Below are 19,788 nucleotides of genomic sequence, written 5' to 3' on the forward strand. Positions count from 1 at the left end.
CACATTGATAAGAAATATTGAAATAGAATCACTGGTATTTGTAGATAATATGTTTCCCACAGGAAGGAAAGAAGGTATCGAAAGTGCCATAAGTAACTGTAATAGCTTGGAGGCCCTAAAGAAATTCACTATCAACACCAACCCCAAAAAATCGGGTGTATTAAGAATTAACAAAAGAAAGAATGAGAAAGAGGAGGAGATTGAAACAAAAGTGAAGAACGGAAAAGTAAGTTTAGTTAAGGAATATAAGTATCTGGGTGAATGGTACACAGAGAAGGGAAACAAAGAACTGAGTATCAGTAAAAAAAAAAGCCAGAGGGTCGCATATATGACCCAAGAAATAAGAAAATATGGGGATACGAGAAAAGTAGGAAAGATGGCGTTGGAAGTCAGAAAGAAAATATATGAAACAGTTGTAGTACCAACAATATTTGCCAAGGTGCAGACCTGGAGTGTAATTAGGGACAAAGATATGAAAGATCTAGAAAACCTCCAATACAAGATAATAAGAAATATGTATGAACTACCTGAGAGTACTCCATATTGGGGCATACTTGCAGAAACAGGAATTTGGCCGGTGTCCTGCAGAATAGAATGTAAGAAATTAATGCTCTTCCATAATATAAACTCCGAGGAAAAAAGATTAGTAAGAGAGATAATTGAGGATCAGTTGAAGAACCCGTATGGAAAGTGCTGGAGCAAGAGCGTAGAAGAAATCTGCAGTAAATATAGAATGGAAGTTGAAGAAATAAGAAATTGGGGGAAAAGGACCCTGAAAAAAGAAATCAAGAAAAGAATTATGGAAAAAATAGAAGAAACTATTGAAGAAAAAAGAAAATAATGAAAAAATTAAGATTAATTAAAGGAAATGGCCCACTGCCTTATATCAGAGAAATGAATCTGGATAAGGCATCCCTTGTGATGAAAGCAAGATTAAATATGCTCAACTTAAAAGCATATTTCAGGGGAAAATATGATGATAATTTGTGTGACTTGTGCAAAGAGGAAGAAGATACTACCGAACATTTATTTTTATGCCCAAAATTAGTACAGCTAAAGAATTTAAAAATAAGTTTAGGTACGTTGAAAAATCCTAGCAGGGACCTGGCTGCATTTATAGGTGGGGCAATGCTTATAAAAGAAGAGTTTAAGAAGTCCAAAGTGATTACCACAATAAGTTGCCAAAACTGATGATAGCAAGGTGTTATCCTATCTAATTTCAAGGTAGAAGGGAATAAAAGTAAAGATTGAGAATCTCATTATGATATTAATTTATTTAAGGCACGGATGATATAAACTTAATAACAATAATAAGAATAAGCTTAGAAGCTTTGCACCTATCTATAAAGAGATAGAGTGCCCGTAAACTTATTTTGCGGACTGAGCAATAAGGAACCAGGAACCAGGAACCAGGTAGCCTATATTAGAAAGGCCATTTATTGTTGTAAGTCAAATTAAAATTTTGTATATTTTGTAATGTACTCTCATACCCTGAGAGGGGTCGCTAGAGTTAATAAAATCCTTAAATCTATTGAAGTTATAAGTAAAAGTATGTAAGCTACGCTGTCTGTGTAGAAGGTAACGAATGGTAATAGATTTTCTGAAGCAGTTTGCAGCGCTTTGCTGTACTTACTACGCTTCTTCTAGTAGTGTGCCCACCATTACAGTGTTATGAAGAGGGCAACGAGGAATCTGGTAAGGTGAACTGGCGAAGAGCGATTCTGGGCGATTTTTTAACAGGTTGCAACCACAACTTATAAAGGGTTGATAGCAAAAACGGGATTATAACCAGTTGAAAATAGAATAGAGTATAAAAAGATGATGTTTTTTCATAACATCAGATAATAAACGATTAGTTAAGGAGATAGTGGAAGACCAAACAAGGGAACCATATGGGGAATGCCGGGGAAAAGTCTCGTGGAAATACATAGAAAATATGATATTAAAATTGAGGAAGTCAAACAGTATAAAAGGAAATAAAAACGTAAAGTGACAAATTAAACTACAATAGAATAAAAGAAAGCGATAATGACCAAACTAATGATTGCAAACAGTTGTGACAAGAGATTGCATAGGAAAAGTTATCACCAAGGAAGCAATAATAGTTATGAAAACAAAGTTGAATATTATAGAGTTAAAAGAAAATTATAGAACCAGCAATTAAAAGGTGAGTTTTGTATGTTGTGTAGCGAGGCAGATGATAAAATTGAGCATATGCTTAGCTGTAAGGAAGTATGAAAATTTAGAAGCAATGTCATAAGAATTGGGGAAATTAGAAACACCAACTAAAGAAGTTTCCTGATATGTTAGACTCAGGAATTTAGAAGCATAAGCATGCAATCTGTGCTGTCTGTGTCGTAGGTATCTAGTGGCAGTTAATTTTCTGCAGATTGCAACTACTGCGCTTCTTCTAGTTGTGTGCCCACAATCAATGTCTGTGTTATTGTGGAGAGAGCAACGAGGAACTGAAGTCCAGCCTCGTCAAATTTAACGTAGTGGCAGTGCAGGGCATTTAAACGTTTTCATCATTGAATAGACTATCAGTCTATCACACCTATTTGATAGAGTGTTATACTTACCATTCTTCGTTCTGGCTTCATTCACACAAACTGGCAACGAAGTTTACTCCAGGTTCTGTTTTATCAGTAAGTGGATGCAGAAACTATGGATTTGGACAATTATAATGTAACATAACAATGCAATGCAACTTTATAGTAATGGTTTAGATGGTGATTAGAACTAATTTATCCGAATCAGAGGTTATTGTTACCAGGAAGAGGGTAAAATTTTATTGTAGTACAATATTCCTAATAAAGGAAATAAGAGCAGTTAAGGTGTCTCTACGGTAAATTTTTAGTTTCAGCCAAATTTGGAAAAATGCAATAAAAATATATTTGTTGCATCAGAAATAGTGTGGTTTCAATGAATTTAACGTTTATTTTGACTGCAAACCAACCGATTTAGAGATTTACTATGTATACCCTAGTTCATCCCACCAATTATGGGGGACACCCTTTGGGAACCGGGGTTTTGGGTGGGGGAAGGGGGGGGAGGGTGTTGGGGCATTGAATGATAATTGCAATAAATTAATAATTAATGTTCCAGCACCCCTCCCCCATACCCCTAACTAGGCCTACCGGGGGAGGGGGGTAGGGCCCCCCAGCGACCCCCCCTTAAAGCCACAGTAATTTTCAGGGCACCACAGAACCTAACAAACCCACCTAACCTAACCTAGGGGCCCTGTACCCCTACCGGGGGGGGGGCTTCGCCCCCCCTGCGACCCCCCCTTATGGCCACAGTAATTTTCAAGGCACCACAGAACCTAACAAACCCACCTAACCTAACCTAGGGGCCCTGTAGCCCTACCGGGGGGGGCTTCGCCCCCCCTGCGACCCCCCCTTATGGCCACAGTAATTTTCAAGGCACCACAGAACCTAACAAACCCTCCTAACCTAACCTAGGGGCCCTGTACCCCTACCGGGGGGGGCTTCGCCCCCCCTGCGACCCCCCCTTTAACCAGGGGTAAATTTGAATATATATATTTTGTTAAATCACTTCTTACCTTAAACGGAAGATGACGATGAAGATGTGGAAGGTTGTGGTTGACCCTCTTCTGAATCATCAAATACTGGAATACGTTCAGATTTGGTACAATACCACACATGTCTATCCTCACGAAAATGTAAAGGCGAATCACATTTACCACACTGGACACTTAAAGGTAATACGGAATGCTCCCTTAGAAAACGATTCACTACTTCAGGAGTTCCATTATAATTCCCATGAAATCGGCCGATCACATCAAAATAGGAATAACGACATATTTCACACAACCGTACCGGAGGATCCATGACAGTAAAATGACGTGTGATGAAAATATAGAAACCGGAACTTTTGAAAACCGAAAACAAACGACAATCACGGGTTTCTCCCATAATGAAATAGGGAAAAAAACAAAAGAGTATCGTTTACAATGTTATATTGCACGAAAAACAGATCCTTGAAACAAGACTGAGAGACCAATGAATCGTCCAATAATAACCCTTGAAAAGAACCCAGTAGTATTTTGATTGGAGGAGCGACATTAGTGGGAGGAGCAAATGCGCATTCAAGCAAATGTTGTCACATTGCGCAATGGGGAGGAGCCAAGTAAGATGAAAACAGACATACAAACGAACAAGAGCTACCTTGCGTGCCCATGGAAAGATAAACACTAAACTTAGAAAAAGTCAAGACCTTCAATTCCTGAAATATTTTTTTTCTCTGTAAGTATGCATTAGCGACAATAATGTATTGAGAAGAAGTGTTTTGTTATCACGTGCTTTACTAGGAAAATATATTAATATAATACATTTCCCAATTTGGTTGAATCCAAAACTTTACCGGGAAATGTATTATATTAATATATTTTCCTAGTAAAGCACGTGATAACAAAACACTTCTTCTCAATACATTATTGTCGCTAATGCATACTTACAGAGAAAAAAAATATTTCAGGAATTGAAGGTCTTGACTTTTTCTAAGTTTAGTGTATATCTTTCCATGGGCACGCAAGGTAGCTCTTGTTCGTTTGTATGTCTGTTTTCATCTTACTTGGCTCCGCCCCATTGCGTAATGTGACAATATTTACTTGAATGCGCATTTGCTCCTCCCACTAATGTCGCTCCTCCAATCAAAATACTACTGGGTTCTTTTCAAGGGTTATTATTGGACGATTCATTGGTCTCTCAGTCTTGTTTCAAGGATCTGTTTTTCGTGCAATATAACATTGTAAACGATACTATTTTGTTTTTTTCCCTATTTCATTATGGGAGAAACCCGTGATTGTCGTTTGTTTTCGGTTTTCAAAAGTTCCGGTTTCTATATTTTCTTCACACGTCACTTTACTGTCATGGATCCTCCGGTACGGTTGTGTGAAATATGTCGTTATTCCTATTTTGATGTGATCGGCCGATTTCATGGGAATTATAATGGAACTCCTGAAGTAGTGAATCGTTTTCTAAGGGAGCATTCCGTATTACCTTTAGGCCTAAGTGTCCAGTGTGGTAAATGTGATTCGCCTTTACATTTTCGTGAGGATAGACATGTGTGGTATTGTACTAAATCTGAACGTATTCCAGTACTTGATGATTCAGAAGAGGGTCAACCACAACCTTCCACATCTTCATCGTCATCTTCCGTTTAAGGTAAGAAGTGATTTAACAAAATATATATATTCAAATTTACCCCTGGTTAAAGGGGGGGTCGCAGGGGGGCGAAGCCCTCCCCGGTAGGGGTACAGGGCCCCTTGGTTAGGTTAGGTGGGTTTGTTAGGTTCTGTGGTGCCCTGAAAATTACTGTGGCCTTAAGGGGGGGTCGCAGGGGGGCGAAGCCCCCCCCGGTAGGGGTACAGGGCCCCTAGGTTAGGTTAGGTGGGTTTGTTAGGTTCTGTGGTGCCTTGAAAATTACTGTGGCCATAAGGGGGGTCGCAGGGGGGGCGAAGCCCCCCCCCCCCCCCCCGGTAGGGGTACAGGGCCCCTAGGTTAGGTTAGGTGGGTTTGTTAGGTTCTGTGGTGCCCTGAAAATTACTGTGGCCTTAAGGGGGGATCGCAAGGGGGGCGAAGCCCCCCCCCGGTAGGGGTACAGGGCCCCTAGGTTAGGTTAGGTGGGTTTGTTAGGTTCTGTGGTGCCCTGAAAATTACTGTGGCTTTAAGGGGGGGTCGCTGGGGGGCCCTACCCCCCTCCCCCCGGTAGGCCTAGTTAGGGGTATGGGGGAGGGGTGCTGGAACATTAATTATTCATTTATTGCAAATATCATTCAATGCCCCAACACCCTCCCCCCCCTTCCCCCACCCAAAACCCCGGTTCCCAAAGGGTGTCCCCCATAATTGGTGGGATGAACTAGGGTATACATAGTAAATCTCTAAATCGGTTGGTTTGCAGTCAAAATAAACGTTAAATTCATTGAAACCACACTATTTCTGATGCAACAAATATATTTTTATTGCATTTTTCCAAATTTGGCTGAAACTAAAAATTTACCAAAAAGTGGTGACAGAAATGTGTATTTTTCAAATTGGTTTCATTGTAGTGTATTACAGGGCAATGTAACTTAGGAAAACAACTACTTTTTCTTATAGAAAAAATCATACTCTCTTCGAAAATGACACTCGTTTCCGTCGCAAATGAATAGTTTCAGAAATATATATACATCTATATCCTCCGATAATGGGGGACCCCCAGTGGGAATTCGGGGTTTTGGTTGGGGAAAACATACTGGGGAATTGATATATAAACGTAAAACCAGCCTTTTCTTCTCTATACATTACCTTCTTGAAATTATAATAACCAGAGGAAAATACAAAACCGTATATCTGGATAAATTTTGGAGGTGCCGTTGCAAAGATTGTGTCATGAAAAAATACAGTAACCAGTGCTGCCAACGTCCGGTGTAGATCAAATGTTATTTTGTGACCTGTCATACTACTAGGCTAGGTTAGGTGGGTTTGTTAGGTTCTGTGCCCTTTTTTGTACATTTTATATATTGAGTAAAACTTATATGGAGAAATTATTTAAAATACGTATGGAAATATTTATCATTACTATCGTTAGTAATGTCAGCGTGCCGTTGGTAACTCTGTGTACCTTACGTCAACGTTGGTAACACTGTGTATTATTGGTAACGTTGCTAATGTTATCGTTCGCAGTACATTCGTAAGAGAAGTGGCACCGTGCAACTCAAAGTTAGCCGAATTGGTTGATCTGTTTGTTTCCGATTGAAATGAACATCAAATTCGGTTAATTCACGTTAGTTACTATAGGAAAACATATATTTTTTGTTTGAAATCTTACCCTGTAATACAATACAAAATTACCAAATTGCTCGTATATACATTTTAAGATTTTAGAAGTTATAACTCAAAAAACTTAATTTTAAAGAAATAATCACAGGTTTATGAGCTATCCTATACTGTATATTCAGTACCTAACCTAACATGGGACTTTTATCCTTACCTGCCAGCGGATGCTATACCACTCCTGCACCTCCCCTCTTCGACGACCTTGCTCTTAGCATAGCCCAAGACAAGTCACAACCCTGTATATACATAGCATAGTTAAGGACAAGTTGTAACCATTTTTTACTCCCACCCAACCTCCCTTTTATATTTTTTTTTTCTGCTATTTCCTAGATTTACCCATCCCTAAAACTTGAAAAGTACATTTTTCTGTGGGCAAAACCATTCAAGTTATGGTATCAACACCTCTTATTCCCTTCAAGAAAGAAATGGCTGCTTGTGTGGTGTGATCCCATTAAACACATTTGCTGTAGATGAACATCGAAGTAGAACCGTTTAAATGGTTAAAGACGGAGCTAGCATATGCAGATATGCAGGTACAAAATTGGCTATGGGAAAGTTATGTGACAGTAAAAAGATCTTTGGAAGCTGAAAATGTTTACCAAACAATTTCAAGGTAGAAAGGGATAAAATTACAGATCAAAATTTTAATTAGATTTTTTTTTAATGATACAGGTAAAAAAGCTGTTACAGTAATAAGTATAAGCTTAGAAGCTTTACACTTATTTACTGTATTATGTGACTGAGTACTTGCAAACTTATTTTACTGAACGAGCAGTTAGGAACCTGTGCTAAGAAAACGGGAAATCTAAGTTTGGACAGAATTCAGCCCTGTTAGGAATTTTATGAACTATGCTCAGGATCATCTTGTGTCAAGGGTGCAGATTAAAACAAATCTTAGACATATATAGAACTAAAAGAATGAAAGCAAATTTTTAAGGAAAATAATAACTAAGTTAGTAGTAGCCTGGTGTTGTTGGTTATGGAGTTCAAAATACTTGCAGATCTTCATTTTGAGTCTTACTGGCATTTTCTTTTCTAAAATAACTTGTTTAGTCACTCTATATAGATCATCGCTATTTATAGGGATATTACTTTCGGCTTAGCTGAAAGATGAGCCATTAGACTTATAGTAAGGTTAACCATCCACCCTCAAGTTAGTGGGGGAATGGGGGCTAGTTGCTACCCCACTCACTTAGCCTACATGCCTAGGCTGTGAACCCACTTTGCTTTTGGCTTGGGAAGGGAGGCATTGTCTTTCCCTCTGCTTCATTTTTCTTTTTGTTCCGTAACCGAAATACAAACTACGCTATTTACATAGGGTATTACTTTCAGCGTAGCTGAAATGACGAGCCATTAGTTTTTTAACGAGGGTTAACTACCCTCTCGCTAGCTAGCGAGGGGGTAGGGGAGGGGTAGCTAGCTACCCCTCCCCCCTCACACACCAGTGAACTGACCCACTTTGCTTTTGGCTTGGACGGTGGGCAGACTTGTCTGTTCCCGCCCTCGCATGGCAGCCATTAATGTTTTGTCTTTACTTAATTACTTACTTTTCTTATACTTAATATATATCTATAAAAAATTTAAATATTAAACTTAGCCGGTGAATATATAATAGCTGACGTCTCCGACGGCTCGACAGATTCCAAAAACTCGCGAGCGATCGCCGTGAAGGTTGCGGGTGTGACCACCAGCGCCGACTATCGGCCAGATACCGCATATACTTGTCAACATCTCCAGTTCTTCTCTGTCGGTCTTGTCGACAAGTTGGTTCCGCTCGCTTTATGACCTCGAGTTTTCTACCGAATTGGTGAAGTACTTGGTTTTGGTTTTATTGCTTTCGCCGTGTTGGATTATTCAATACTATCTTCAAAAGAAATGCTTTTGAAAGGAGAGGAAAAGTGTTTTGCCCTTGCTTTTTTTTTTTTTAATCTCTGGTTTTTCCATAGAGAAAAGATGGATGACCCTTCCCTCAGTGTACGGAAGTGTGTTTAAGGCTTTTAGTAATTATTTTATCACTTTATAAATTATTGTTGATATTTATAGATTTTCCTCTATATATTTTATATCTCACCCGCCTTTATTAGGCCTCTTCGATTAGCTTTCCATTTATACTAAACATCAAGATAAATTTTATGTTTTGTTTATATGCGGCCTTTACCTATTCCTTGTAGGCGGTCCTAACTTGGAAAACGAAGTTAAACAACGTTGAGCCCATTCAACTTTTATTTTTGTTAAGTTTAAATCAATTGCTCTGTAAGAGTTATGAGATTAATATTTTTTAGAAAATATTTTAAGAAATATATTCTTTGAATAGTCTTCGTGCTGTTTTTTCAAAGATGAACTAACGTTTGGTTTATTTATGCTACGCAGTTTGCGCTCTATCGTTACGATAGAGAAAGAGAGAATCACGGTTTCACTTTGCAGAAAGAGTAAATCGATTTTGACGTTTTGTTCATTCTTCTTTCAAACTGAAGTGTTTTAGATACTAATTTAAATGAACTTGTTAATTTTCAATTTCTTAGTCCTTTCAGTTTTTTCCTTTGGTCAAATAACCTGTTATTAACGAAGGGTGAGTGGGCCATTCTCTTGTGTGTGACAAGAGAGAGAGAGAGAGAAAGAGAGAACGATCCGATCTTTATTCTCGTCCCAAGTCTCTGTACAAGGAGTTTGGGAGCGAGTAACGTTGTTCTCGATTCAGTTTTTTTACTCTCGTCCCAAGTCTCTGTACGGGGAGAGAGGATAAAACGTTTTAGTTTTTAAATATTTAACTTAGCCGGTGAATATATAATAGCTGCAACTCTGTTGCTCGACAGACACATACAGTAAAAACTCGCCAGCGATCGCTATACAGGTTGCGGGTGTGCCCACCAGCGCCAACTGTCGGCCAGATACCACTCTCGATGTAAACAAAGACTCAATTTCTTCTCTGTCGACGTGTCGACAAGACGTACTTTACTCGCTGTTGAACCTGGAGTTTTTCCCATCTTATTTGGTGAAGTACTTTAATTTGGTTTGAGCTTTCGCAGTACAGGTGTTTTTCTTCAAATAAATCCTTGAACTCTTTTTTTGGATCGGATTAATTGTTGATGACTTGATCATTTTTTGGAATTTTCCCTTGACTAATTCAAAATGGCTGACCCTTCACAAGTTCCCAAGTTCAGAAAATGTAATGCTAGGGACTGTCATAGGCGTCTTCCAAAGGCTTCTCTCAACCCTCACACTGTTTGTTCCAATTGTCGGGGTAAAACCTGTCAATTGGAAGATCGGTGTGAGGAATGCGTGGGCCTTTCGGAATTCGATTTTATCGAATTTGAGAAATATACACGCAGACTAGAGAGAGATAGGGTAAGGAGAAGTTCTTCTAGGTCGGTAGATTTTTCCTCTCCACATGCCCCTGAACCTAATCCTTCCCCTGTAGTGGTTGTTCCTAACCCCCCTCCTAGCACTCAGGAACCGTCGATGGCAGACATGATGCGTGCTATTCATGCCTTGGGGGAGAGAGTTGAGTCTTTAGCAAGTGACCGAAATCAACTCATGGCGGACGTTAAGGAACTCAAGTGCCAAAGTGCCACGAAGGATAGTGTCAAAGTGCCTAGTGTTACGCAAAGTGTTGTGAACAGTGTTGCGCTCGAGGGTTCGTCTGTTCGTGCCTGTCGTCCTCCTAGTCCGGGACCTCTTGCAAGCTCCCAAGCCCAGGGGAGAAGCAATGTCGTACGACTCATGGGTTCGAGAGGCCTTGACCAGCGAACAGACGTTCCCTCTATGGTATCAGGCGTATCTCTCCAAGATCGCCCCTACCAACGTAAGACGAGAGAGCCCATTTTTACCTCGTTGTCCGAAGGTGTTTCTCGTAAGAAACCTTGGCCCAAGGTCTCAAGACCTTTGAAGCGTAAGTCGGTCCTTTCAGGACAAGTCCAACGTCCCGGTTGTAGCCACTGGGACAGTTCGGACCCGTTGCCGTCATCTGATGACTGCTCGCCGCCTAAGAGAGGCAAAGTTGTGCCGTCTCAGTCGCTCACCCCGTCTGTTACCGCACCTGCTTCCGTAGACCCCTAAATGGGTGTTACTGCAAGACATGCAGTCCAAGCTTGCGTCCTTGATGGAGGATTACAATGCGGAAAAGGTTGCCGCTGAACCTACTGGCCAACAACCATCCAAGCGGTCTGTTGTGCGTCCTGTTGACGTTGAGGTAGCTTTCTCGCGTCAACCAGTTGGGGTAGTACCTCCACCGATGCGACCCAGTGTGGATTGCCAGCCGCACGTTGACGTTAGGCAACGCACGGATGTGGTTGGTGACGTTCAGGACGTGCATCAACCATCAGAGGTGACTTGTTTTGACACGGTGCGTCAACCTCCGCAACCCGGTATGGTGTTGACTGCACAACCCAGACGGTCTAAACAGTCTCGGGTGGACGCTGTGCGTCCTCGCGCACCTGTGGTTGTTGACAGTTCCCAGACTGTTCAGCAGTTCCATGACGCTGCGTCTGGCTCCGTCACGTATGCACCAGTGCGACCGGACTCGGCGAGTCAAACGTTGCCCACACCTTTGCCGTTTTCTCATCAGTTATCGGATGAGGAACTGTCAGATGAGGACGTTGCTGAACCACATCCTGAGGAACAACCTTCAGAACTTGATGAGCCTAAAGCAGTTCAACCATCCTTGGACTTTAGAAAAGTCATGGCTGTGTTTAAGGAGTTGTTCCCTGACCACTTTATTTCTGTGGCTCCTCGTTCGCCGCCGTCAGAGTTTGTCTTAGGCGTTCCTACTACCATGCCTGCCTTTACTAAACTCGTTCTCTCTCGCTCATCCAAGAGAGCTTTACGGCTGTTAGGCGATTGGTTAGAGACCAAGAGGAGTTTAGGGAAGACAGCATTTGCCTTCCCCCCATCTAAACTCTCGTCTAGATCGAGCATCTGGTATGCCACGGGAGAAGTTCTCGGCTTGGGAGTTCCTGCCTCTGCCCAGGGCGACTTCTCAAGTCTTGTAGACTCTCCCCGCCGCCTTGCCATGAGACGCTCGAAGATTTGTTGGTCACCCTCGGACCTGGACCACCTTCTTAAAGGTATATTTAGGGCGTTCGAAGTCTTTAACTTCCTAGACTGGTGTTTAGGAGCCCTGAGTAGGAAAATCTCTTCTGCTGATAAGGATGTTTCCTTACTCATCATGTCCTGCATGGACAAGGCCGTCCGTGATGGGTCCAACGAACTTGCCGCTTCATTCACGTCCGGAGTCCTGAAGAAACGAGAGTCTCTATGTTCTTTCCTGTCTGTTGGAGTGACGCCATGCCAAAGATCTGAGCTACTCTTTGCGCCCTTGTCCAAGTGCCTGTTTCCTGAAGTCTTGGTTAAGGAAATTGCCTTGTCTTTAGTGCAGAAGAACACCCACGATCTGGTTGCGTCCTCGGCTCGCAAAGCTCCCCCTTTGCCGGCATTGTCTGCTAGATCTAGGATAGACTCTCCAGCGTCTCGGTTTATCCCGCCCTTTCGTGGCAGAGCCTCCAGCAGGGGAGGTGCTCGTGCCGAAGGGAAGAGAGGGAAGAGAAAAGGATCCAAGTCCTCTAAGGGCAGAGTCTGACTGCCCGCAACTTCAGACAGCAGTAGGTGCCAGACTCAAGAACTTCTGGCAAGCCTGGGAGAAGAGAGGCGCAGATCAACAATCTGTGAGGTTGCTCAGAGAGGGGTACAAAATCCCTTTTGTACGCAAACCCCCTCTAGCAACGTCCCCCATCGATCTCTCTCCCAGGTACAGAGAGGAAGAAAAGAGACAAGCCCTGAAACTGGAAGTGTCTCTTTTGCTAGAGAAGGGAGCGGTGGTCAAAGTCTCGGACCTTCAATCACCGGGGTTTTACAACCGTCTCTTCCTAGTATCAAAGAAGACAGGAGGTTGGAGACCGGTGCAAGACATTAGTGCTCTGAATGTCTTTGTCACAAAGACGAAGTTTACCATGGAGACCACAAAGTCAGTCCTAGCAGCGGTCAGAAAGGAAGACTGGATGGTCTCTCTAGACCTAAGGGACGCCTACTTCCACATCCCCATTCACTCAGACCCCCAACCTTTTCTGAGATTCGTCTTCGAAGATGTGGTGTACCAGTTTCGGGCCCTGTGCTTTGGCCTAAGCACAGCTCCTCTCGTGTTTACGAGGCTTATGAGGAATGTGGCGAAATTCCTCCACTTATCGGACATCCGAGCCTCCCTTTATTTGGACGACTGGCTTCTCAGAGCCTCTTCCAGTCGTCGCTGTCTGAAGGATCTCAATTGGACTCTAGATCTGACCAAGGAATTGGGACTCCTAGTCAATTTGGAAAAGTCGCAGCTGGTCCCATCCCAAACTATTCTGTATTTAGGGATGGAGATTCACAGTCAAGCTTTTCGGGCTTTTCCGTCGGCCCCCAGAATAGATCAAGCCCTGCTCTCCATCCAGAAGATGCTGAAGAAAGAACGCTGCTCAGTCAGGCTGTGGATGAGTCTGGTAGGGACGCTGTCATCCCTGGAGCAATTTGTCTCACTAGGAAGGCTACACCTCCGTCCTCTTCAATTCCATCTGGCTTTTCACTGGAAAAAGGACAAGACGCTAGAGGCGGTCTCGATCCCAATTTCCGAAAAGATAAAGTCTTGTCTGACTTGGTGGAAGGACAATATCAGCCTACGAGAAGGTCTTCCCCTGGCAGTTCAGATACCCAACCACGTTCTCTTCTCGGACGCATCGGACTTGGGCTGGGGCGCGACGCTGGACGGTCGGGAATGCTCAGGTCTGTGGAACTCGAGTCAGAGGAGCATGCATATCAACAGCAAGGAGCTTTTGGCGGTTCATCTGGCCTTGATAAGCTTCGAGTATCTCCTTCGAAGCAAAGTGGTGGAAGTAAACTCGGACAACACCACGGCCTTGGCGTACATTTCCAAACAGGGAGGTACCCACTCACTGACGTTGTACGAGATCGCAAGGGACCTGCGTATCTGGTCAAAAGATCGAGGCATCTCCCTAGTAACGAGGTTCATCCAGGGTGACTTGAACGTCCTAGCAGATTGTCTCAGTCGGAAAGGTCAAGTAATTCCAACCGAATGGACCCTCCACAAGGATGTGTGCAAGAGACTTTGGGCGATTTGGGGTCAACCCACCATAGATCTCTTTGCAACCTCGCTGACCAAGAGGCTTCCAATCTATTGCTCTCCAGTCCCGGACCCAGCAGCAATACATATAGATGCCTTCCTCCTAGATTGGTCACATCTGGATCTTTACGCATTCCCACCATTCAAGATTGTCAACAAGGTACTGCAGAAATTCGCCTCTCACGAAGGGACAAGGTTGACGTTAGTTGCTCCCCTCTGGCCCGCGAGAGAATGGTTCACCGAGGTACTTCGATGGTTAGTAAACGTTCCCAGAAGTCTTCCTCTAAGAGTAGACCTTCTATGTCAGCCACACGTAAAGAAGGTACACCAAAGCCTCCACGCTCTTCGTCTGACTGCCTTCAGACTATCGAAAGACTCTCGAGAGCTAGAGGCTTTTCGAAGGAGGCAGCCAGTGCGATTGCTAGAGCAAGGAGAGTGTCTACCATTAGAGTCTACCAGTCGAAGTGGGAAGTCTTCCGAGACTGGTGCAAGTCAGTTTCCGTATCCTCGACCAGTACCTCTGTAGCCCAAATAGCTGATTTTCTCTTATACCTGAGAAAAGGACGATCCCTTTCAGCTCCCACTATCAAGGGCTACAGAAGCATGTTGGCCTCGGTCTTCCGGCATAGAGGCTTAGATCTTTCCAACAATAAAGATCTGCAAGACCTCCTTAAGTCTTTCGAGACCACTAAGAAGCGTCGTTCGGCTACTCCTGGGTGGAATTTAGACGTGGTCCTAAGATTCCTCATGTCAGACAGGTTTGAGCCTTTACAGTCAGCCTCCCTGAAAGATCTCATTCTTAAGACTCTTTTCCTGGTATGCTTAGCCTCGGCTAAAAGAGTCAGTGAGCTTCATGCCTTCAGCAAGAACATCGGATTTTCGTCAGAAAAAGCTTCTTGTTCTCTGCAACTTGGTTTTCTAGCCAAAAATGAGCTACCTTTTCGTCCTTGGCCTAAATCTTTCGATATTCCCAGCTTATCGGAGATCGTAGGCAATGAACTAGAAAGAGTCTTATGCCCTGTTAGAGCTCTTAAGTTCTACTTAGCTCGTACTAAACCTCTACGAGGCCAATCTGAAGCGTTATGGTGTTCGGTTAAGAAACCATCCTTGCGTATGTCAAAGAATGCTTTGTCATATTTTATCAGATTGTTAATACGAGAAGCTCATTCACACTTGAGTGAGGAAGACCGATCTTTGCTTAAGGTTAAGACGCACGAGGTTAGAGCTGTAGCAACTTCCGTGGCCTTTAAGCAAAATAGATCTCTGCAAAGTATCATGGACGCAACCTATTGGAGAAGCAAGTCAGTGTTCGCGTCATTTTACTTGAAAGATGTCCAGTCTCTTTACGAGAACTGCTACACACTGGGACCATTCGTAGCAGTGAGTGCAGTAGTGGGTGAGGGCTCAACCACTACAATTCCCTAATTCCATATCCTTTTAATCTGTCTCTTGAAATGTTTTAATGTTGTTTTTATGGGTTGTCCGGAAGGCTAAGAAGCCTTTCGCATCCTGGTTGATTTGGCGGGTGGTCAAAGTCATTTCTTGAGAGCGCCCAGATTAGAGGTTTGATGAGGTCCTGTTGTATGGGTTGCAGCCCTTGATACTTCAGCTCCTGGGGGTCTGTCAGCATCCTAAGAGGATCGCTGGGCTCCGTAAGGAAGACGTACTTACAAGGCAGAGTAATCGTCTAAGTCGACTTCCTTACCAGGTACCTATTTATTTTGGTTTTGTTATATTGATAACTGTCAAAATGAAATAAAAAAACTCTCAGCTTATACGATGTAAACATATTGATCTGGTCTCTACCCACCTCCTTGGGTGTGAATCAGCTATTATATATTCACCGGCTAAGTTAAATATTTAAAAATGATATTTTAATTATAAAATAAATTTTTGAATATACTTACCCGGTGAATATATAAATTAAACGACCCTCCCTTCCTCCCCAGTAGAGACGCAGTGGGATGAGAAGAAATTGAGTCTTTGTTTACATCGAGAGTGGTATCTGGCCGACAGTTGGCGCTGGTGGGCACACCCGCAACCTGTATAGCGATCGCTGGCGAGTTTTTACTGTATGTGTCTGTCGAGCAACAGAGTTGCAGCTATTACATATTCACCGGGTAAGTATATTCAAAAATTTATTTTATAATTAAAATATCATTTTTATTCTCGTCCCAAGGCACTGTACGGTGAGAGATTGAAAACGTAGTCCTTAGTGAACTAGTGTTTAGTCTCCTCCCCAGTCACTGATCTTTTTAACTTTATATATTTTCGTTTTATTCGATATATATGTATATGTTTATTGATTTTTGCATGTGTGTTTCATTTTGTACTAATGTGCTTACAATATACGACTCATTTCGCAATTCTAACCTTTTGATGTAAGGGAGAATTGCGTGCTTCAGGTAGAAATCAGTTTTATTCATGTCTAATGTGAAATTATTGAAAAATACGATATCAGTGAAGTAAGTGCAAAAAACATGTTCTGTGTTGCGGAGGGTTCGTTTGTTCGTGCTTGTCACTTGCCTAGTCCGAGACCTCTTTCAGGCTCCCCTGCACCAGGGAGAAGGAATGTCGTAGGACCTAAGGGAGTGAGGAGTGTAAACCAACGAACAGACGTTCCCTCAAAGGTATCAGACGTTGCTCGGCAAGCACGTCCTTGCCATAAGAGAGGAGAGACGAAGTTTCTCCTCGTCTTCCGATGATTCATCTCTTTAAAAGCCTGGGCGTATAGTTTCGAGACGGTTGAAACGATTATTAGTTCCTTCAGAACAAGTTCAACGTCCTAGCTGTAGTCATAATAAGAGTCCCGTTCATAGCGATGACGTTCATGTACAGACGTTTCTGCCACAGACTCGACGTGACGTTGAGCGGTGGACGCTGGGACACAACGTGACGTCGAGTGTCAGTCACCGTAGTCTCGATATAGCATCGATCAGCAGTCACTGCTGTTTACTACGTGACGTTTGAACGTCAGCCACTGCAGTCACAGGTTGATCCGAAGTTAGATATGCTGTTAAAGCTTTCTTCTTCAATAGAAGCTTTCGATCCTGTTCCTGTGCGAAAGGATCCTTTGCTTTTTGTACGTCACGGTTCTGGGATACGTGATTCGGGTCTTCAACCTTCTAGACGAGCTTTGTTATGCCACGCTGACGTTATCTCTAGTGACAGCTTTGCTGTTAAGCGAGATGCGGAGCATAAATCTCGACGTAACTTTGATCGCTTTGAACGTCAGCCACCGCAGTCACAGCGTGACGTTGAGATGCAGAACGTGACGTTGAGCGGTGGACGCCGTAGACATGACGTGACGTCGAGGGTCAGTCATCGTAGTCACGCTATAGCATCGAACAGCAGTCACCGCTGTTACTACGGGACGTTTGAACGTCAGTTACTTCTGTCACGACATGTAGTAGAATACCATTCTCTGCAGTCACAACGTGACATCGACCCTCCAACTTTAACTTCTGTTCATATACAAGTGGATGTAGCCTGTCAGGCTTTTCCTTCACGTCATTCTGAATATAAATCTCCTTCTCGCAAGACTTTAGTTTTATCAGATGATGTGCCTTCTGAAGAAGTTGATGACCCCCTTTCAACTAATGTACCTTTGGGGAGTCATTCAGAAGAGGAGTAACCTAGGGTGGTCCAACAATCCCTTGTATTTTAATTATGAATTTCTTTAGTGAAATTTTGTCCTAGACTTTCTTCGACGCCTGCTTTTACGAAGTCAGTTCTCTCTTGTTCTTCCAAGAGGGCCATGCTCTTACTGGGAGACTGGTTGGAATCCAGTAGAAGTTTAGGAAAGTCTGCTTTTGCTTTTCCTCCTTCTTAATTAGCTTCTCGCTCGGGCATCTGGTGTGACACAGGAGAAGCTCGAGGAGAAGTTCTCGGCTTGGGAGTACCTGCCTCTGCCCAGGGAGACTTCTTAAGCCTTGTGGACTCTCCTCGTCGTCTAGCCATGAGACGCTCCAAGATTTTATGGTCGGCTTCAGAGCTAGACCATCTCCTGTTAGGAGTTTTTTCGAGCGTTTGAAGTTTTTATTTGTTGGATTGGTCCCTGGGAGCCTTAAGTAAGAAGGTCTCTCCAGCTGTCAATGTATTGCTGTACAATTATGTCATGCATGAACAAGGCTATCAGGGATGGCTCCAATGATCTGACAGCCACGTTCACTGCAGGAACAAGGCTATCAGGGATGGCTCCAATGATCTGGCAGCCACGTTCACTGCAGGAGTACTTAAGATGTAAGTGCGCTCAATGTGTTCATTGTCAAGACAAACTTCACGATGAAGACTACCAAATCTGTCTTGGCAGCAGTAAGGGAAGGCGACTGGATGGTCTCTCTCGACCTTCAGGATGCATACTTCCTCATCCCAATTCATCCAAACTTTCAACAACATCTGAGGTTTGTGGACGGGAAAGTAATGTACCAATTTCGAGCACTGTACTTCGGCCTCATTCCTGCTCCTCTTGTTTTTACAAGGCCCTTGCAAAATGTAGCAAGCTTTCTACATTTTTTGAGGATTCAGAGCCTCCCTTTATTTTGACGACTGGCTAATCAGGGCGTCGTCATTATATCGCTGTCTGGAGAGCCTCTAATGGACATTAGACCTAACCAAGGAGCTAGGTCTCATAGTGAACGTAGAGAAGTCGTAACTTACAGTACCCCATCCCAGACTATTTTTTATTTGGGAATGGAGATACAGTGTCTGATTTTTCGGGCCTTTTCGTCTCCCACAAGAATGGAACAAGCTCTGTTAAAAGTCCTTCACTTGCAAGAGAAAAACAGTTGCTCTGTAAGAGTTTGAACTAGCCTCGTGGGAACTCTTTCATCGCTGGAGTAGTTTATCTCTCTGGGGAGACTCAACCTATGCCCTCTCCAACTTCACCTAAACCATTGGAACAAGGAGAAGGGCTTAGAGAGTATCTCTTTCCCAATCTCCAACTCAGTCTAGACATGTCTGACTTGGTGGGACAGGAACATCAGACTTCGAGAAGGTCTTTCTCTTGCGATCAAGAACCCAAACCATGTGTTGTATTCAGATGCATCGGATTTGGGTTAGGGAGCTCTACTGGACGGTCTGGAATGCTCGGGTCTTTGATCCACGGATCAGAAGGAACTCCATTTAAGGCAAGTAACATCTCTCCTTTGGCGAGATTTGTGCAAGGTAAAATGAATGTCTTGGCGGACTGCCTCAGCAGAAGAGGACAAGTCATCTCCATGGAGTGGACGTTGCATAAGACTGTGTGCGAGAAGCTATGGATGACATGGGGTCAACCCACCATAGATCTTTTTGCGACTTCACTGACAAAGAGGCTCTCGACTTACTGCTTTCCAGTTCCAGATCCAGAGGCAGCCCACATAGACGCTTTCCTGCTGGACTGGTCTCACCTGGACGTTTATGCCTTTCCACCTTTCAAGATCCTAAACAAGGTGCTGCAGAAGTTCACCTCTCACGAAGGGACCAGGTTGACATTGGTTGCTCTACTCTGGCCCGCGAGAGAGTGGTTCACAGAGGTACTTCTATGGCTAGTAGACGTTCCAAGAAGTCTGCCGTTACGGATGGATCTCTTGCGACAGCCTTACGTAAAGAGATTTCATCAAAGCCTCCCCACGCTTCGTCTAACTGCCTTCAGACTATCGAAAGACTCTCTTGAGCTCGAGGGTTTTCGAAGGAGGCTGCTAGAGCGATCGCGAGGGCTAGAAGATCCTCTACCATCAGGATCTATCAGTCGAAATGGGAGGTATTTAGAGACTGGTGCAAGTCCTCCTCTATTTCCTCTTCCAAGTGCCTCTGTAGCCCAGATTGCGGATTTTCTGCCTTACCTGAGAAACGGTCGCT

At 43.3% G+C, this 19,788-nt stretch overlaps 1 protein-coding gene across 1 annotated transcript in view; it reads left to right on the forward strand.

The window, feature by feature from the left end:
* The first annotated feature begins 2,429 nt into the window (after positions 1-2,429).
* Positions 2,430-19,788, forward strand: part of LOC137643564 (probable ATP-dependent RNA helicase DHX35) — a 219,407-nt gene continuing 202,048 nt past the window's right edge. The window contains exon 1 of the mRNA XM_068376297.1: positions 2,430-2,645. The gene's annotated coding sequence lies outside the window, so the exon portion shown is untranslated. The remainder of the gene's footprint in view (positions 2,646-19,788) is intronic.

Source organism: Palaemon carinicauda, chromosome 7 (genome assembly GCF_036898095.1).
Source record: "Palaemon carinicauda isolate YSFRI2023 chromosome 7, ASM3689809v2, whole genome shotgun sequence".
Taxonomy (NCBI): Eukaryota; Metazoa; Arthropoda; class Malacostraca; order Decapoda; family Palaemonidae; genus Palaemon; species Palaemon carinicauda.